The following is a 21492-nucleotide window of genomic DNA, read 5'->3' as shown; positions in this document are numbered from 1 at the left end:
GAAGAAGAAGAAGAATATGTGTGAAAATAGTTTTGCTGTGTCTGCTTATGAAAATGTAAAATTACTTTTAAATTGGATTAGAAATAAATGAATGCTTACCTCACAACCTCTGTGTTTTTTTTTTCAATTTTTTTTAAACCCTATTCCCACTTTGACAGTGTACAGTTTTTTAATCACATGCTACGTCTGTGGTTTTCTTCAAGCACAGGAGATATAATTTTAGCCATGTCTGCTATATTATCTTTGGAAGCGGAAACGGTCATGTACCTCCTGCTCCCATAAGCCAATTCGTGCTGCATGATAGGCGTAATTCCAAGTAACCATTCCACATATTATGTTATCTTCCATCTTAAACTTCACCTCCTTAATAGCACTCATCTTCAGCAAAACTAATGTCATTTGAGACATGCACAGCCTTTATATACATATACATAAATAATACAATAGGGGATAGGGTCTTTTGACAATAACAACAACAACAACAATAAAGATGTATGGTGACTAATTTTTTTCTTGGTTTATTCAGTTCACACAAATATAATATAGTTCTTGAGGTACAATATAATTCTTGAGATACAATGTAATTTTTGTGGTACAATATAGTATTCTTGAGGTACAAATTGACTCTGTTATTCCAATACAGAAATACCTTTAACTTACACGCTACACTGAAAAGAATTTTTTTTTATAAATCTACTCTAAAAACTAACGTGGAGATATTTTCTTCACTACAACTAAATTCCATAGCCCCAGTAGCATAGCTTTTACAATAATTCTGATGGACTGTGCATGCTTAGAATATAATAACAAAGGTTTTTACAATAACAATTTTGATGGACTTTGAGCTATATACACTTAAAAACTATTCTGAGTTGGATGGCTAGCGGCAGGTGAAAATTTAAAAGCTATTCTGTTTACAACATGCACATGGTATATATATATATATATATATATATATATATATATATATACAAAGTGCGTCACCTAACATTACCGCTGGATATATTTCGTAAACCACATCAAATACTGACGAATCGATTCCACAGACCGAATGTGAGGAGAGGGGCTAGTGTAATTGGTTAATACAAACCATAAAAAAATGCACAGAAGTATGTTTTTTAACACAAACCTACGTTTTTTTAAATGGAACCCCGTTAGTTTTGTTAGCACATCTGAACATATAAACAAATACGTAATCAGTGCCGTTTGTTGCATTGTAAAATGTTAATTACATCCGGAGATATTGTAACCTAAAGTTGACGCTTGAGTACCACTCCTCCGGTGTTCGATCGTGTGTATCGGAGAGCACCGAATTACGTAGGGATCCAAAGGGAACGGTGATGGACCTTAGGTACAGAAGAGACTGGAACAGCACATTACGTCCACATACTAACACCTTTTTATTGGTCTTTTTCACTGACGCACATGTACATTTCCATGAGGCGTGAGGTACATGTACACACGTGGTTTCCGTTTTCAATTACGGAGTGGAATAGAGTGTGTCCGGACATGTCAGGCCAACAGATGTTCAATGTGGTGGCCATCATTTTCTGCACACAATTGCAATCTCTGGCGTAATGAATGTCGTACACGCCGCAGTACATCTGGTGTAATGTCGCCGCAGGCTGCCACAGTACGTTGTTTCATATCCTCTGGGGTTGTAGGCACATCACGGTACACATTCTCCTTTAACGTACCCCACAGAAAGAAGTCCAGAGGTGTAAGATCAGGAGAACGGGCTGGCCAATTTATGCGTCCTCCACGTCCTATGAAACGCCAGTCGAACATCCTGTCAAGGGTCAGCCTAGTGTTAATTGCGGAATGTGCAGGTGCACCATCATGCTGATACCACATACGTCGACGTGTTTCCAGTGGGACATTTTGGAGAAACTTTGGCAGATCATTCTGTAGAAACGCGATGTATGTTGCAGCTGTTTGGGCCTCTGCAATGAAGTGAGGACCAATGAGGTGGTCGCCAATGATTCCGCACCATACATTTACAGTCCACGGTTGCTGTTGCTCTACCTGTCTGAGCCAGCGAGGATTGTCTACGGACTAGTAATGCATGTTCCGTAGATTCACTGCCCCGTGGTTTGTGAAACCCGCTTCATCGGTAAACAGGTAGAACTGCAACGCATTCTCTGTTAATGCCCATTGACAGAATTGCACTCGATGTTTAAAGTCATCACCATGTAATTGCTGATGTAGCGACACATGAAACGGGTGAAAGCGGTGACGATGCAGTATGCGCATGACACTACTTTGACTCAGTCCACCGGCTCTCGCAATGTCCCGTGTACTCATGTGTGGGTTCATGGCAACAGCAGCTAACTCACCAACTGCACCCGCTTCTCCTGTGACGGGCCTGTTACGGACCCGTTTGCGTGCTACGACCATACCTGTTGCATATAGTTGGCGGTAGATGTTTTGCAATGTGCGACACGTTGGATGCTCTCTGTCCGGCTACCGTTCTGCATACACCCTGCAGGCTTCAGCTACATTTCGTCGACACTCGCCATAGATGAGTATCATCTCCGCCTTTTCAGAGTTCGAATACACCATGGTCACAGTTCCTACAACACTACACTATCACAGAGTCTGGTAACACGGTGTACTACAGTTGGTCTGCGTGCGGAGACGAATGCAGAATAACAATAGCAGCAAGCGCTACATGCGGGCACTGCGACAGCTAGACCAAACCACAACAGTGCACTACAGCCACACTCGTAAACACGGTCGTCTTCGTAAACATGTCCCTGCAGATGCTGCTCGCCGACCGTGGCCCGTGTTTGTTACAACACGCAACTGAACGTCGGAGGTTTCAAACGTCAACTTTAGGTTACAATATCTCCGGATGTAATTAACATTTTACAATGTAACAAACGGTACAGATTACGTATTTGTTTATATGTTCAGATATGCTAACAAAACTAACGTGGTTCCATTTTAAAAACGTAGGTTTGTGTTAAAAAACATACTTCCGTGCATTTTTGTATGGTTTGTATTAAACAATTACACTAGCCCCTCTCCTCACGTTCGGTCTGTGGAATCGGTTCGTCAGTATTTGATGTGGTTCACGAAATATATCCAGCGGTAACGTTAGGTGACTCACCCTGTATATATATATATATATATATGCAGGCTACACATACGTTGCATATGAACAAATATATCAATATATAATATTTTTGTGCTTATTCTTTCTTTCACACACATGGTGTGCAATATAAATAATTTTGTTCTTTTTATTTGTTATCCTTTTCTTTTCCACACATTCTCTCTCTATGTATGGATATACACATGAACATAGTACACAAAAATATTTAATGACACACCCACCCACCCAACCACCCACCCACCCACCCACACACACACACACACACACACACACACACACACACACAATTTCTTACACTATGATAAAAGGGCCATACTACTACTCTGCAGAAACTCTCTCTCTCTCTCTCACTATCACTCAATCAGAGTACGCCACACCTTCTCTTGCTACTACTGAGTGGTTTTGGGTATGGGAGAGTTTCAATCCCATCATTGCAAATGACCCTGTTATCGTCATGAGGCTACAGGCCGATTTTAGATTGCAGCACAGTGTACACCTCATGTCCTCTCGATCGAATACTGGTCTGCCGCACCATATGCGGTGGCTGCGGTGGAGCACCGCGAACACCACTACACAGGCACTGCAAATAGTCTTCAATTAGAGGGCTCTTGATGATATATGACACACACCCTTAACCAGCCTCTGGGTGGCACCTTTCAATGTGCGACGCGCATACATTTTTGTGTGTAGACCTACAAATTCCACAATCGGCAATCCATTCGACTCGTCCTTCATAAGACCGATAACATTCTTGTTCTGTGGAATAATACCATAAGAATTATCGGCCGTGTATGAGGACATGTCGAATTCATTACCGTGGCACCTAATTACTTCATGTGGATTGCAGTTCTTAACCCAATAGATGAAGCTATCTGTATCCATATAAAGTAATTTAGGATCTGCGAAATGAGTTTTCGCAAACTCATAATCAAAGTGGTACATGTAGAGTTTCGATAGGTCTAGTATGCATATCCCCACATAAATAGGTTTCGTAAACTCTACTGCAGTCTTCGCCATCTCCACAGCAACCATCTCGGCCGGCCGCTGTGGCCGGGCGGTTATAGGCGCTTCAGTCCGGAATCGCGCGCTTGCTACGGTCGCAGGTTCGAATCCTGCCTCGGGCATGGATATGTGTGATGTCCTTAGGTTAGTTAGGTTTAAGTAGTTTCTAAGTCTAGGGGACTGATGACCTCAGATGTTAAGTCCCATAGTGCTTAGAGTCATTTTGAACCCTCCTGCAACAGAACACCATTCGCCTCTTCGCTCTGACCCAACTCGTAAGTATACTCGTTAATTCCTCTTATCCTGTCCGCAAATTTCTCTACCGTCTCCTCCCGCCTCTTCGTCATTGTTCTGAACCTCTCCCTGAAGTACCGAGCGCCATTCTGTTTCTTGTACCTCTGTAAAAGCCCATCCTTCAACTGCTTAAACTGTCCCGCCTTCCTTAAGGCCTCAGAACACCTTACATATGTCTTCGCTTCACCCATTAATCTAATCTTGATTACATGTAACAACTATTCATCAGACCAACCATTCATCACAGCTGAAGTTTCCAAGTCATCCACAAACGAACGCACATCCTCAGATGCCTTGCCAGAAAACGGAATAATCAAATTCGCAGCAGCTGGATCAATCTTCTGCTGCGGCACCCTAGGCAAAAACGACTGATCCGATGCAGTTTCCCGCTCACTTCTAGATGTTAATTCACTTCTCAACTGCGTACTGTCCGCTGTCAATTGTGCTACCTCTTCCAACAAAATCCGTATTGCTTCTGGTTCCGACATACCTGACTCTGCCATTGTGTTGCTTTCATTCCCAGTTAGCCCCGAAACAAAACATTTGAGTACAAGAATAACCTGCTTCCTACAGCTCCGTATCATCATACTCAGTATCATCATACACCAATACGAAAGTAATCAAATGTCACGAAAAACAACACCTTACTGTCCCAAACTCACAAACACTTATACTGAAAAAAAAATAAATAATATGCCTACGAAAAACATCTAAAATGGCTTGCCAGGAGCCATACTCAAAACACAAACAAAAAAAAAGAAAGGAAACGTCCAAACTCAAAAAGAAAAATTGGTCAATACTCACCACATTTTGTGACTGTAATGTAGGCAGTGGGCTCGAACGTCCTACTGTACAGACGACGCCCACTATTCTGACACCAAATGTAGAGGAGTGTTGGACGAGAGTGGGCTGTCAGGATGAGCCATATTACAATTCGTGCGAGTGTCCCAAGTGATTTATTATTTTCAGTTACAATGCCCCCGTTCCTCTCGGTCTGCGTCACCGGATGCCGCGGTGCTGAGGACACCAATTCGCTGTCTGCAAAATGGCTTTTTGCGGAACGGCTGCCTCGGTGACCCGTGCAACGCCCTGCTGTGTGTCACCCTTGTACGGACACGGAACTGCGACGATGTCAGGATGCGCTGGCAGTCGACTCAGCGGTCTTCGCCCCTGGTGCCTCAGCAGCACCCGCGGGGAGTTGCGAGGTGACCCGCGGCGTGCTTCCTTGCCAGCGCGGCCAAGATCACGGCGACAACGAGCGCCCGCAATCCAGCGTCTGACTCTGCAGCCCTCGCCTCGGGATGCCTCTGGCGTGTGTCGGGAGCCAACAAGACTGCTCGCGGTAGCGAGCCGTGGCGTGGACCGCCGCCGGCTGGCTGCGGACCCCGCATTGGCCTCTGAGGGTCGAACCTGCGACCTGCCGTGGACTGGAATGCTGGCGCCCCATCTGCTGCTGTGTGTAGCTGGTGGTGTAACATGCCCTGCCACCTAGGACAGCTGTCACACTCGAATGCCTTGTTAGTGATATGCAAACCACTGCGTTTACTCTTTTCAGCGGCCCTGTGGCTTCCATTCTACTTTGCAACTGCTGGTAGTGTAACTTACTGTCAACAGGCCCGCACCTGACTGTAACTTGTGCGCTCAGAAATATTGCACCAAAGCGAATCTTTTCCCATCTTAAATGGTAGTGCCACTACACTGTACAAGTTATTTACATCGAGATACATTACGTAACTCGAATCAAGGGATGCCTCCGTGTGCCTATGGACACATTGGCAAAGTCTCCCACAGAGTCCTCGCTCAAAGAATAGAAGCATGTCAGCATCGGTCAATAATTCAATGCTGCACTTCGTTTTCTTGAGCATTGCGTCCCAAGACAACCCAGGTGCCAAGGTGCCATGTAATAAAAGGCGGGATGCAGAGAATATGTGGTCATGCACAGACTCCAGAATATCTCGAAAACGTCTGCAAGCAAGCGCACATCTGTGTCCACGCAAAGCCGTTCGTACTCTCCTAAAGTTGAAATTTTGAATTCCCTCCAGACATTCACGGCATGCTCATACTCTGCATCCATTATGGCATCGCCTGTAAGGTTGCTGGAGAATGCAGTTAGGGCGAGTAGCCTGGTTTCATTGATTTTCGCCATATTATCCACATACTGACATGGGAAAACCCCCTTCCTAGTTACAAGTTGAAACTTTTTCTCGTTGGGAAATGCAGCTCGAGTGATATGCGTATCCCCCTGTGGTAGAGTTTCAACAAGTTTCTGGAGTGGCGCCTGCATAAAATGTAGCGTATCGAGGAAGCAGAGTATAATTCTTGGCGTCATCCGTTTGGAGAATGGAACGTATTTCTCGATGCTCTCAGGTAGGACACTGACCTGATCTTTCTCCAAACCGAAATCAGCCAATAGCTCAATTAGAAAGTGAGCTTCATACCCCCTTAAATTGTGGAAGAAAACGGGTATGTGTTTAGGTAGCTGGAACTTCAAATTTCACGCATTGTGAGTTGTGCCACGGAACTTCCCCGTAAGACGACAGTGGTCCATAAGAGGAGTTTCCGCTTCGCTATCTAAGGACAGCCCGCAGATATGACAGTCAACCACGTTATTATACAAATCTTCATTCTCCATCGATTTAGTCATGGGACCGTTGTTACTGTAAAGCTTATCAATCTCCCATGAAAGTTTTTCGAGCTCAGTGAGCAGCCACACCGCAGGATTAGCAATGACAAAAGATTAGTAGTGGTTAAGATTGGAATCATAGGACGATACAATTTGGTACACTGCTGCATATGGCACGTGTTTTTCTGTAAATGTGGTATGTAAGGGTGTAGGGTCACCTTCACAGGAGCGAGGAGGCATTCCAAGTCAGTGTGTACTACATTGCGCATCGCTCCTGGTGGTGAGCATTCTTAAAACTTATGAATTTGTTTTCCTCTGTAGGCATAATAACATGTACCGGGTCCTTGGAAGCATAGTCTACTAGATGCGCTGCTAATAACTTGTCTGAGGAGAAATAATTGTGGCACCGTAAGCAAATATGTTTTGCGTGACGATCAGATGATAGTTGGACGGAAAGGAGTCGGGACATGTCTTTGATCCAAACATAGTGATAATTATCGGCTTCAGAGAAGAGCAGCATGTTTACATTCATCTCACACTCGCCGGCAAATTTTGAGAAATGGAGGGGGCTGATGACAATATGATTGTCTTGCTCATCTGACTTGCTTTTCTTCTCCAGGCCATAAACATGAACCATATATGCCGGTATTCTGTGCCTCAAATTTAGATATGTCCTGGATCTTGACGGGGAACCCTACACCATCAAAGTTATAACACCTACGAATGTTATCACCTACACGGTATGTGCTCGGGCGCTCAGGATGGTTCCTTCGATCGTACTTTCTTTCGCAAGCCACGGTTGACCACGCAAAACAAGCCTGATCCTTTCTATTTTCGACATTAATGCAAGCCTGCTTATTAGCTATATCTTTAGGGAGCTTGATTTAACTAGACCCTCCACTTACCAGATCGTAGACATGTGTATGGATGTCCAGGTGTAGTATTCGGCTGAGTGCTTTAGCTGATCCTCTGACTTCCATCTCAGAAAACTGTGCCAGTATAGCACTCAAGGTGGATTTACAAAACCGCTCGGGGATTGATGTGCTCCACGTTATCATGCCATTCTCCCCCCCCCCCCCCCAAAGATAATGAAGAGATGTCTCAGACTCAACTCTGGGTGTGGGGGGTGCGATAATTCGATGCAAAGCACCACACTGTATTTAATGGTGGGATACCACAGATCATTGACTACCTTGAGGAGCTCCGGTTCCACTTGAGGAAGGCACGCCCTTAGAAATCCAACAGGGTTGTGGTACTCTCCTGCCTGGTTCTCGATCCTCGTGAATGCGATTCGCTCCTCAAAAACGTCTGCTATTACCGAGTATTCTAACTGAGGTACGGTATCACTGACTTGATGTCCTTCACTAAAAGGATGGGAGAGAGAACTGCCACTAGTCACAGGATCTTCTCTATTACTAGCACTATAATTACAACTAGTCGATGCAGTTGGCGAGGTGGACAGGGGTGCGTGCTGTATCTCGCGTGATCGGCGAGGACGTGATGGGGGAGGAGGAGGAGGAGACGCTGCGGAACTGGACTGCTGCGAGCAGCCTGGTTGCTGCAGCCGTAACCTGCTAGCCTGAGGGAGAACGGCCCGTGGACACCAGAGCGACGCTGTGGCGGCCGGAGCTGGGGCAGGCTCGGGGACGGGGTGGGGGCGGTGCGGGCGGCAGCGGCCGCTTCCCGCGTGGCGACTAGCGGCGCCCGTATGGGCGGAGCGTGCCTTACCGGGCGCCGCTTTGGTGAGGAATGCAGCTTAGCGCCTTAGCCGCCACTGGTACGCACGCCACACCGTATAGAGACGGAACCGCTGTGGAAGAAGAGATAAAATAAATAATAGTTAAGTACATTGTTTACCACTGCTGGTGCGGTGAAAGAAAGAATTCTGACGATCACATGGTTATAAGCAGAGTGAGTAATTACCTTTCTCGCTCTGGCTCCAGGGCATAAACACTCGATCAGGCAACTCCACCGCACCCTCAAAAAAGTCATCATAATTATCATCTAGTAGAGCAAGATCTGAGCGCCTTTATCGATCTCGTCTGTCTCACCTACAACAACAACAACAACAACAAACAAGATTTATAAACCGATTTGTTACAGAAAAGAAAACTTCCTATATAGAGGCACGTAACCTTCTTTTTTTTCTTTTTAAATCTTACAAGTATGCTGCTTGGGCATCTCATTCTTTGCTGGAGGCTGTTCCTGCATCTGCTGATGATGAACAGCTTCCAGTTGCCTGTCCAACAAATCCAAGTCCTCTAGAGCTGTTGCTGTAACAGGACGAGACATAATTTTATTTATTTTGAACGTCGGGTTACACTGAAACATCAGACACGGATATTTTTTTCTGTACTTGTGTGGGTGCTGTTGTCAGTTGTCCACAGCTGGGGGCTGTTCCACGTAGTGTTGCAGCTGTTGTAGTAGATAATTGTTTTCAGCACCCAGCTCTGCTTCCAGCTCAATTTACATTTGCTTCAAGTGATCTATAAAAAAAAAGAAGTATGAAATAAGAAAATTTTGAATTGCTCCTGTACAAGAACAAATTACAATGAAAATTATACTCACAAGGCAATTCCGGCTGTGAACCCAACACAGGAGGTTGGACTTCCGGAGTCTGTTGCGGTCCAGCCGGGGCGACTAATGAGAGAGCTTCATTTGAATGTACAGCCAATGAGAATCTTCAAGCATCACTATTTCTGGAAGGGCTTGATCCAACCATCGTCTCTCTCTCTCTCTCTCTCTCTTAAAGTAACAAGAACGCTTTTATGATTAACTGTGTTTTCGCAAGTGTGCACATACATGATGAAGGTTTTTAGCTGTGAGAAGTTTACCATTTCTGAGACGTATGTTGAAAGCAGGATATTACGATTTCTGGGAAGGGTAACACGTGATGCCTCGTTAAGACCGTCAGGAAGAATGCAATTGGTGTTATTCAGGGCTGTTTTCGTGAGCAGGTCCTCTTAGGATCGCAAGGGATAGAAAGCAGTCGATCCGATTTCTATAGTGCGAGCTGTGATGTCAGTATCCACAGGTTTCACGCACAGGGGCTAGACACATCTCGCATGTCCTGTTAGGATCATGAGGAACAATGCACCCTGTGCTATTCTGGCGTCACTATCCACAGGTATCGTGTCAGCAATGGTAAACACACGTGCACATGGCCCAGAGGATGACTTGATTCTTATTTAGATAGACATGTGATGTCAGTATAACACTTGAAGAACTTTAACTGTAGACATGACTTTCACATGCCATCGCCAGCAGCATAACCTGCCATTTTCCCCCACCCTGGATGGCCATCTTGGATTACGTCACAGGAGGGGTGACAGTGCCCTCTGGTGGTAGTACTGTGTACTAGGTCAGTCGGACACCAGACCCTAAGGTGAGCACACTTGATGGTGGTACTGCCTCAAATTGTTTAAATAAAGACTGTTTAAATAAAGACATATGTCCATCCTATCCAGCACAGGCCGAGTGCTTTTCCCACCAATTCCTAGGAAGAGGTGATGGTTGGGTGACTTAGGTTGGTGGAGGTTGCCCAAGTGACCTTTTTTCCCACCATTTTCTTAGGTTAGTAGAGGTAGCCATGGTGTGCAGCACTGCCTCGATGGAATTTGAGCTTCCCGTCATTTTCTGGGGGAGGGGGTCAGGTTAGTGGAGGTAGCCCAATTGAACTATCTTCTCGCCAAGATTTGAAATTCCTGCCATGATGTCATTGCGATGTTGCCATATCTATCGCCGCCATCTTTGATCCGCCATCTTGAATAAATTTGGCAACAATGGAGAGCGAGGCCTCTCTGTCAAAACATTTTGTAGAAATTATACTCACGGTGAAGATATCTGCAAGTGACGTTATTCTTAGCTTCGATGTGGTAGAATTATTTACTAGTATCCCAGTACCACCCAGTACAAGATACAGTGGAGATCATAAAGGAGAAAGTTGGTCTGGATGTTTGTGACTTTTTTGATTTATGTCTTCGATCAAGCTAATTTAAATACAACAGTGAACGGTCTGATGGTCTTGCTATGGGTTCACCCTTGTCTCCAGTAGCAGCTGACATTCATATGGAACATTTAGAGCAATAGGCATTAAGTAATACTCCTTTTGAAGCCTTCCTGTTGGCTCCACTATGTGGACGACACATTTGTTATATGGCCACACAGTGAAAAGAGCTTCATCTGTTCCACAGTTTCTTAACCCTAGAACGGACAGGCGAGAAAAAGTAACACAAACAGATGGGCTGGGTCTGACAGACCCATCGTTTTATTCACGTTCCAGAATAAGTAAGACTTAAATTTTCAACACCAGTGCTACTCTACTTCTTTTACTGTTTATTAATATTTAAATTTACCATAGAATTCTTAGAAAATAACGTTGTATTTCTCCGAAAATCTGAAAGTAAAATTATTCAGTATTTAAAAACGTTCTTGAACATTTCAAACAGTTTTATTTTATTTTTGACAGTTCACGTCCTCACAAGTTATGAAATTAGGATTGTCAAGCACGCTATTACAAAATATTATACATTTTAGTGCATAGCATAATCTAATAAAAATGATTTCTCTTGTTACGATATACATATTACTGATCTGTATTTTCTGCACAATCTTCACATTACTTTACAGAATGGGAGAGAGAGCCACTTTCCACAACTTTTACAAAAATATTTTGTTTTATTGTCTTTGCATTTATAACAACGACCTCGTTTTCCTTCTGGGACAACTTCCTTGTCAATGGTAATCCCAGATAGACGTGCTGCCAGCTGTCGAGTGTTGCTCGGGAGATTCTTCTGGTTAGGTGTCTGTGCCATGTGGGGTTTTATGAGTTCCAAACCGAGTTGCTTGAGAAATATCCTGCTTGAAATATCCAGTCCTGTGTTTGCTTTGTATACCACAAATGCATTTATACCAGCAACGTTCAAAATGGCATAAAACATGCACAATGGCCCGCGTCTTGTTTGCTTTCCATCGTTATATTCTGAACACATGGCATCAACCATGTCCACTCCACTCTTTGTTGAATTGTAGAATGTAATAATTTCTGGCTTCTTCATATTACCGGTTTCTTCATCGATTTTATTGCTTGTATGCATTGAAGACAGCAAAATTACACATTTATTTTTCTTTGGCACATATGACACCAATGTGAAATCGTCACAAAATGCGAATATAAACGAATGTATTTCTCTTTTCTTGTGAGACAAGAACTCCAATGAAATTTCTCTTTTATTTTTGCGCAGTGTCCCAAAGAGTGTAAGGTTACAGTCTGTGAGTAGTTTTCTTGAAGAGAACAGCTTGTGAACCAGTTGTAAAGGGTAATATTCCTTCCTGTTCCCTTCACTGGCTCCACAAGTCTGAGCACAACATCGTCAGCTGCGTTACTCACATGGAAGAAACCTAGAGGTTGTTGCCCTATATACATTTCCAAGTTTTTTACATAGTACGTTTTTGCATCTCCCAAGATAAATATTTTGATCCCATACTTTCCGGATTTTAAAGGAATGTACATTCTGAAAGAACAACGTCCCCGAAAAGACAGTAACATCTCGTCCACTGTAAGATATTCACTTGTTGTGTAATGCCTTGTGCAGTTTTTTGTGAATCCTTCGATAACATCACGTACAGGGGCCACTTTATCACTTTTTTTACGTTCCTCTCTTGTGTGAATATTATCTAATCTAATACATCTCAGAAGAAAACGAAGCCGCGCGGGATTAGCAGAGCAGTTTAAGACGCTGCAGTCATGGACTGTGCGGCTGGTCCCGGCAGAGGTTCGAGTCCTCCCTCGGCCATGGATGGGTGTGTGTGTTTGTACTTAGGATAATTTAGGTTAAGTAGTGTGTAAGCTTAGGGACTGCTGACCTTAGCAGTTAAGTCCCATAAGATTTCACACGCATTTGAAGAAAACGAAATCTTCGCAGTGACATACTTGGAGGGAAGATTTCTGTTCCTCTGCCACAAGTATCCCAAAATTCTTCTATATTCATTTTGCCTCCGTGAAGAACGCCAGAAATGTACAAAAGACCCAAAAATGCCTGGAACTCCTCTTTTTTCAAGTTCCTTGCAGTATTTGGGTCACTTTTATAAAGTGGCTTTACGTGGTCTATGTAAGTATTTGTGCTCTCTATTATCAAATCGAGCAAATCGTCGTCAATGAACAGCTTCCAGGCCTCAACAATGTTGTTAGCATTTCTGGCTTCCCCACTGACACTAGGCAAATGTGTAATTATATTGTGTGATCTGGTACGTACATTTTGGTTGGGAACCTTTTTCTGCCATTTAGTTCGTCCATCTCTCGACAAATAGTAAGGTGATGACTCACTGGAAGAGGAACCGTAACCAACCACACTAGTTGATACAGAATATGGAGATGTATTAGTGAGTGTACTCACGTTTCTCGCAGGAATAACGACGTTATCTTCGCTGTCCAGCTGTTCGTCTCTCATTTCGCTTTGATGTTGCTTGTCATTGCCAGACACAATGCACCCCTCTCAACCCATGCCCCTTGGGTATCCATGTTATGCTGCCTACAATGTAGTGTGGGTTCTATCACATTTAGAAGATAGTGTGACTGGAAGTATAGTCATCATGGTCTTTACCTGATGGATTTTTGTTACTAAAGTGACTAATCATCATAAGTAAAAGAAAAAGTATTTTCTACTGGTAGCCATATTGCCATCTTATGATGCAATCCAGTATTTGTCCCATACTTTTTATGAATACTGAGGCTGACTGGCGTGAGGTATAAACTGACGTCTTTCAGAGAATTAATGTAAATACTGGTGACTAGTATGGTTGTGCATACATTCCATATAATCTGAGTCGATAGCTGGCTATAATACTATGCTCTGTATGTCTGTATCTTTAATTATTTAACCTGGAGATCGATTACATGAGCCACCAAACGGAGATGCTGACAGTTCTTCTGAGTATATGTAGTATTGATGACTGTCTATTCCTCAAAAGCAAACGACTCTGGGCTACAATACCTAGCTAGTGATTTTTTTAGTGTTAAGAACCTGGAAAATTCTAGTGAGCGTAAATATGAGAATGGACAGAACTAGACACCGCCAGAATGTCTGAGTGTCTTGTTGGCAGCAATATAGAAGAAATTATACCTCCCTGATGTATAAAGGAGGCAATACGCATTGAGCACACCTATTAAATTATACATGTGTAACCCTAAGATTGTTTTGCAGTTTGTCTACACAGGAAGTGATACTAGTTGAGATGGTATTAATAATGATGTAGTTTCTGGTTCTGGCTCCTAAAACTTGAGTACATAAGTGTTATACCTTTTTGGCTGGATGTGTACTTATGGAAGACTGGTTTTAATGGATTTTTCGTTAGTAACAAGATGCAACACCTCGATACTCTACTCAAAGAAAGATAATCATAACGTACACAGATTTGCTAATGATGGAAGGATGTGGCTGTCTATTCATTTAATCGTTTCCTCAGCTAGGTTACTTGGTGGCAAAAACATGTATGGTATTTGCAGTAGTTATGGTTGTCAAACGTATAACTCTCTCCAGAACGTGTTAGAATTTGGAAAAAGTGCAATGACAGTGGTTCTGATAACGCAAAAGTGAGTCCTGGCTGTCTTGCTGGTAACGATATAGACCAAATTATACCTTACTGATACATGAAGGAGGAATTGTTTCTCGAGCAGACTTAAACAATCACCTATTGAAGTTTTCATGTAAGTATCCCTAAGATCATTCTGCAATTTGTCTACTTCTGGAGTAATACTTCATTAGATGGTGTTGATCATGACGTCTTCTTAGTGTTATGAGTGCTGAAAATTAGAATACATAGGTGTTAGACTGTGCGGGGGTGGCCATGTTAGGATGGAGCGGGGACATGGGCGCTCGGATATGTTAGAAAATTCTCGACATGGGAAACATAACAAGAACGTCAGTGTCACATTTGGAGTTTATCGCTCCAAGCCCTATTACTAAGGGGTACGACAAAAGAGATGGCGCTACAACAAACATCAGGAGGCCGTCGCAGTCAGACTGATGGTACGATGCCCTAAAAGAGGAGCTAGCAAAAACGTGTAATTGGGAGAAGAGCTGGTAGGCAAGAGGGCGACCGTGTGTCCTCCATGCCTGTAGCCAGTCTGCTTCGCGTCCCTCATGTGAAGATTTCCAGGTTTGGTACTGGCTGGCATCCCACTGTCAGCAACGCCTTTGAATAGCGCCACCTACCGTCATCTGTCAGCAGTACACGTGCTGGAAACCAGGCATCGGCAGGAGCAAATCAAATAACATTCAGCTCGCGCCCACCCAGCTGTCTCGTCATAGAACACAGTACCGGCATCATAAAATATAGTGTAAACCAATTTTAAATGAAAAATTCCTCAGTCCTTGGGTTTCCCCCTCAGGCTGTTTGCTCACCAAACATCCCCCGCCCCTTTCCACAGGAGCCGTTTCACGGGAAAATGGATGTCGAGACATCGATAACATAACATAAATCGTTAGTAAAAGGTGAAGGGATCCTTTGGACAGGATGCCGCCATTTATCATTTACTAAGGGATTTATTCTATTTAGGGATTCGAAGGGTGCCTGAACAGTGTTCTTTAAATTGATTCAGAGGGTACAAATCACGGTAATGTTCACTGATGTTACAAAAACATATACACAAATTTCGTTGTGAAATGAGCCCAATAGTTAGTAAATCTGACAAAATAGAGAGAAAGAAGTGGCTCTTTGGGTCATTATGCTGATGTGACGCCATCAGGGTGGGAGTAGCCCTTTCAGACGATATTGTTCTTTTGAAGCCATGTAGAATTCTCTTATTTCGTCGAATATGCACAGTAGCTATTTCTACACCTACTCTTTGTCTCCAGTACATGCTGCCCTCTAGCTGCTGCAGCTTGAACAACTTCATATGTTTCGAATCATTGCAGTAACTGATTGTAGTATTTCTGGTTTCACCCAATGTACTCATGCAGAATAAAGGAAGAGGCAATTCTGGCATTTCTTTTGGAAGGGATTTCTTCTGATGGCGACTCGGATTGACAGTAGCAGTGAAAGTGGATATGATGTGTTAGCCAAAGACAGTGACCTTGATTTTTCGATGAAGAAAATCAATGTTGTCTTGCAATATTTTAGAAAGTCTAAAAATGTAAAACTGCTATTCCAGTTCAAAAACATGCAACAGAGGCAACACATCTACCAATACATGGCACTGTATAACTGTAGCACAAAGAAGGAACATCACAGAAGCAGACGGATGTGTGCTCTTTGTCTAGTAACCCTATGCCTAACTGCAAGGAGGAACTACATTTTATCTTACCACCAAAAGTAATGACACTTCACGCATGGTGGCTCCATTTGAAACCAAGTTGTATGCGTCCAATTAATGTATGTAGCACTTGTTTTTCACATTGTTCTGTCTCAATGTGTGTTTAATTCTCAAAGAAAACAAGAAAATTAAAAATGCAAAAGCAGTGGCTAAGCTGGTGGGCTGGCTGTAGTGGTATCCAACAGCGTGGTTGCTGCCGTGAAAGGCCGGCAGGTGTGACGATGTGGCAGGGGGCTGGAACACTCAGGCTGGGGTACATCAGTGGCAAGTGTCAATATAAAGAGGGTTTGTACTAAGTGTTTAGAGCAACATTCTTCGCAGTCAGGTTAGGAGGCCAAAGGCAAAAGTTTACAATACTAAGCTAATTAATAATCTTTGTTATTCTTTCACATCCACATAGTATCAACATTAACAGTTAGCAACTAAATTCTACTCTTGGTGGAGACATTGTCCTGTTAGGAGCTGATCAAGTATAGAATAATGCTCTCATATTACTATATCCCATTACACTTAGACAAAACATTCTTCAGTAGAAAGTACATAAAAATGTAAATATTTTGTTTTAAAAGGAAAATAAATAACTGATGTGAATACGCAATGGTTAAATCTTAAATTAGGGACGATGGTCCATGCCTGAAGAGTTCCATGTTACTAACTGTTTCACCCAGATGGCTTGACATTATGTTCTTACGACATCTGCTGTGACCTTGGCTATATAGAACCCATATAATTAAACAGACAGTGATCAATCTTAGAGTAACAAATGTGTCACTAGAAACAAATACTCGATTAATGTAATCCTTAGCGTTCCAGTCATTAATATGGGGTATCACACAGCCAAGGGTAATTTCTCCTCATTCTCGAGCCAACAAATCATTTATAGATTCCATAAGGCGAGTTCTGGTATTATTTGAAATACAGGCGGGCTATCTGGGTGGGGCAATACTTTGGGGACTTCTGGCAGGTAAAACAGAAACAGCTTAATACTAGCATCATGTGCATATGTAAGACGGGCAGATAAGCTAGTGGGGGGCGGGACTATGTCACATGTTGAACTGTTAAATAGGAGTCCACTACTGGCCATAACAACTGACATGACTGAGAGATAAATGCATGATCACAACAGAGTAAGGCCATTATAGTGGGTTGTGGCACAGAGTACAGTAATCTGTTACTGACAAGGATGAACCAGAGTTCTTATATCAGGACAACAATATGGAGGCAAGAATGTACTTTAGCTCCTTCCAAAAATAGTGCACTTTCATAGTTATTTACGTCAGCGCTAAGAGACGATGTAGGAAACATGTAATACTCAGTGTGAATGCAAGTTTGAAGTGTATCAAGCGACATAGCCAAGTGTGTCTAGTAAACTTACTAACAATCAAGATGTCACTGGTGTGCTAGATGATATTTTTCTGGGCAGCTGAACATCCAACTGGGAAGGGGTGAAGACAGCAACTTTCGAATCCACAGTTTGTGCAAGTGACAAGCAGTGAGATCTGCATGTTTAGCATATCCAGGGATCATGACTATAGCACCCTAGCAGCGAGTAGTAATATAGCATACTTGATTCCCATATAGGGTAAATCATCTGCATAGGAGTCGATAAATGAAAATAAATGTTTGATAATGTTTGAAAATCGGTTTTTGCAAGTAACAAGTTGGGGCTGAGCCTCTGTTGCAATTCCAGCTGAGTAACAGAATATAAATGTTAACATGCAACTGGGTTGTAAACGTACTGTACAGCAAGATTTGTAAAGCTTTGGTTACTTGCAGGGCAGGAGTCAGGTTTGATAGTTCCCTATATACAGTGACTACTTCACATTGGACTGTGTTTCTAAGTTCTTTATATTGTTGTACACACTTGGTAGCTACATTCTAGACTTGTGTGATAGTGGCCAGATGGTTACCTTCGATATGCGAAAGTTGCACATACTGGCGGACGAGAATCTCATGATTTTGAGCAGTAAAAGATGTGTGCTTCTGCAGAGCTTTATTCCAATGAGCAGCATCAGCTTGGTCAGTAGAACTGAGTAGTGTCTTTAGCACGGTTTCATCTGCAATGAACCAGGCTCACTTGGTGTGATGGAGTAATACGGCACCTGCAAAACTTCGCAGTTGCTCTAGAACAGTGACAAGCACTCGTTGGCTATCCCATAGAGTATAAAGTGTTCCACTTTGGCCTGACCTCCTTATAAAGGGTTCATATGCTGTAAACTGCAACGCTACTTCTTCTTTCAGCGCAGTTAAGCTTATGCTGGCTAATATGACGATCTGGCGAGGAGTGTACAACAAGTTGTCCAATCGTTCAAACATTATACCTGATGATGAGGGATGGTCCTAAAAGGGGGAGCGCCCATAACACTAATAAGCAGAGCAAACATAATACAGCACTTAATTTCAAGCATTGACAGTCTGAATGAAGGTGCAATGGCTCAGAGTATCTTGGCGAATATGATTATTATAAATCTGCAGCTTACCTGGTGGTACCAGGCAGCCCAAGTCCATCTGCCTTAAAGGTAGTAGCTCAGTGAATTGCAATGGGCAACAAATCTTGTCACTCATTTTAAATTCAAAGATTGACAGAATGATGTATGGGTTTGACAGAATGATGTATGGGTTTATTTCACACAAAGAATCTGACGACAGACAAAAGATTGGTAGTTACTTACGGATTGTCGTGTGACTGATGGCTACGGAGTTGTTCGCAGCATGCTGGTATGGCACATGAAATATTCGACTTGCAACTGAATGTTTGCGAGTGGAATGTAATGGTAATCTACGGGGCTGTTTGCGAGTTGAACTGCGATCATAGTATGGTGCTAGAACACTGAGCCGGCTCAAAAATGTGGTAGAGGAGGCAGGGGGCATTGTGTCAAGAATGCTTACAAATCATGTAGTCAGCACCCACGTGGATGCAGATGTAGTGTGACGCTTGAAGTTTGGCTTACGACCAAAATGATCAGTTGGCAGAATCGACCGGAAACTAGTGGGCATCGACAGCTCCGAATCCTAACACAAACTAGAAAACTGACAATATAGTTTAAAATGTCAAACTCACAGGCAATGGCAGAAAGTCAGGAAATGTATTTGCAGTCGCGAATGCAGACAACCATCAGCTGTATAATGGAATGACGACAATGACAATGTGTGCCAGACCGGGACTCAAACCCGGATTTTCCACTTATCGCGAGCGGTCACCTTACCATTAGGCTATCTGAGCAAAACTCAGAGCCAGATCCAAACTTGCATATGTCATCAACCACGCATCTACAACCTGCACTTGTACATTCATTATTTATATTCCTGTACAGGGGAGACATTTTAATTGAAAGTCGCTTGCTCACTATTAGTAGAAAAATACGATATTGTAGTGCCTGTGTTCTTCAGAAGTGCAATGCAAATTCTTTCAGATATTCATGCATGTCCGAAGGAACAGGCATTGTGGCGACTACAGCCACTATGAAATGCATGAAATGTATTCGCAGTTGCAAATACGAATGCACGTCCAAAGGAACTGTGCATCGCACTTCTGAAGAACACAGACACGGCAATATCTTATGGTAGAAACTATGGAGCCAGCAAGAAATAAATGTAAACATCAGAAAAATCGTTGCCAACAATCTTCCAGCAGGAGTTCATAAATTTGCAATAAAAGACATTAAATTATGCAAATGCACATGTATATGTGAAGGGTATCATGTTTAGTTGTCTTAAGTTGGACATCCTAAAGGAGCTCGCTTCACATAGGAGAAAGTATAGTTGGTGAAGCTTTGTGCAAATTATGTTGTGTGCAAGTGAAGCAATAATTATGAGATGGTGTTGCTCAAGTCTTGCCGAGACATACTGAGGTATTTGTTACGCTAAAAATCCGCAGATTGGAATTGAAGTTCGATTCGGAACATGTCATGGAAAAAGAGAGAAAAAGTGGATAGTTCATTAATGATCAATACCAAAAGTGCACAGATCTACGTATTTCACATATGTTAAAATAATCATGGGTACTGACCAGTTTTGGATAAAAATCCAGCTTTCGGTTTAAGAAACCAGCTATAAGGCTGGATAAGGATTAGCTGGCTGTTTTTCAAGGAGTTCCTTGCAGGGTGGCGGAGTGGCTATGTATGTAAAAAACAGTATTCCATTTGAATCCATTGATGTATCACGACACTGCACTGAACAGATATTTGAATGTTGTGTGGGGCAGTTGAATTTAGTGAAACTAAACTTCCAGTTGTTGTTGTTTATAGGTCCCCTAACTCTGACTTGAGAGCATTTCTGCTTAAGCTAGAGAGGATTCTGGATTCACTTTGTAGGAAGTACCAGAAATTAGTTTTATGTGGTGACTTCAATATAAATTTTGTATATGATGGTGCAATAAAAAGGAAATTGGTAGATCTCATAAATTCATATGATCTACTGCAGACTGTGTTTTTCCAACTAGGATGCAGGGGAACAGTAACACAGCCATAGATAATATTTTTATTCATTCTTCATTACATTCTGTTAGGAAAAGGGTGAATGTCCTTTCAGACCATGATGCACAAATCTTAACACTAAAACGCTTTAGTATTCAAACAAATGTCACACTTAATTACAAACTATGCAGGAAAGATAATCCAACAGCAATAGAGAGTTTTTTAAACCTTGTCAAGGAACAAGAGTGGCAGGATATTTATAGTGCTGATAACATAGATGATAAATATAATGCTTTCCTTAACACACTTCTCATGCTCTTTGAGAGTTGCTTTCCATTAGAATGTTCTAAACGGGGTACTAGCAGTAATAGGCAGCCCGGGTGGCTGACTAGTGGGATAAGGATATCATGTAGAACTAAGTGGGAATTATATCAAAATGTTAGAAGTAGTCACAATCATGCTAAAGTAACCCATTACAAATAGTATTGTAAGGTGCTCAAAAATGTTATTAGGAAGGCAAAGAGTATGTGGTATGCAAATAGAATAGCTAATTCACAGGATAAAATTTAAACCATATGGTCAGTTGTGAAGGAAGTGTCTGGTCAGGAGCACAAGGTCGACAATATAAGTCAGTTCGCAGTAAAAATATTTTTGTTACTGATAAATCAGATATATGTACAGTATTTAACAATCATTTTCTGAGAATTGCTGGTGAATGAGTCAATAA

The sequence above is a fragment of the Schistocerca serialis genome, chromosome 3 (assembly GCF_023864345.2).
Source record: "Schistocerca serialis cubense isolate TAMUIC-IGC-003099 chromosome 3, iqSchSeri2.2, whole genome shotgun sequence".
Taxonomy (NCBI): Eukaryota; Metazoa; Arthropoda; class Insecta; order Orthoptera; family Acrididae; genus Schistocerca; species Schistocerca serialis.
This window is presented reverse-complemented; position numbering follows the sequence as displayed.